This window comes from Octopus bimaculoides, chromosome 5 (assembly GCF_001194135.2).
Source record: "Octopus bimaculoides isolate UCB-OBI-ISO-001 chromosome 5, ASM119413v2, whole genome shotgun sequence".
NCBI lineage: Eukaryota > Metazoa > Mollusca > Cephalopoda > Octopoda > Octopodidae > Octopus > Octopus bimaculoides.
Window position 1 is genome coordinate 66,834,653 of NC_068985.1, and position 639 is coordinate 66,835,291.

A 639-nucleotide genomic window follows, 5' to 3' on the forward strand; every position below is an offset into this window, starting at 1 on the left:
TATATATATATATATATATATATATATATATATATATTATCCACCCTGAATTTGAAAGCATATAAATATTCTATTACGTCGTATAGTTTAGGGATATTAAATGCACTTACTAGTAATCTACTGAATAAATTCTAGTTGTTACTGGTGACTATTCGGTGCTACATGCTTGTCACCTCATAGTCGTATTGCAATGTATTGACATATACTTAACATTTGCTGTGGATTTTATTGAAACGCTTTGTACTCTGTTTATTATTATAGTTTTTATATAGGTTAATGTTGCTTTGTAAGCTTGAAAATTCAGTTCATCTCAATACAGTGAACGATATTCAATAGCCAGGAGTGGCTGTGTGGTAAGTAGCTTGCCTACCATTCGCATGGTCCCAGGTTCAGTCCTATTGCGTGAAACCATGGGCAAGTGTCTTCTACTATAGCCTCAGGTCGACTAACGCCTTGTGAGTGGATTTGGTGGAGGGAGACTGAAAAGAAGACCGTCGTATACATGAATATGTTTGTGTTTCTAAGTTTGTCCCCCCAACGTCATATGTATTTATATATATACACACATATAAATAAAAATAAATAAATAGATATATACCTACGCTCACACACACACACATATATATATATATATATATA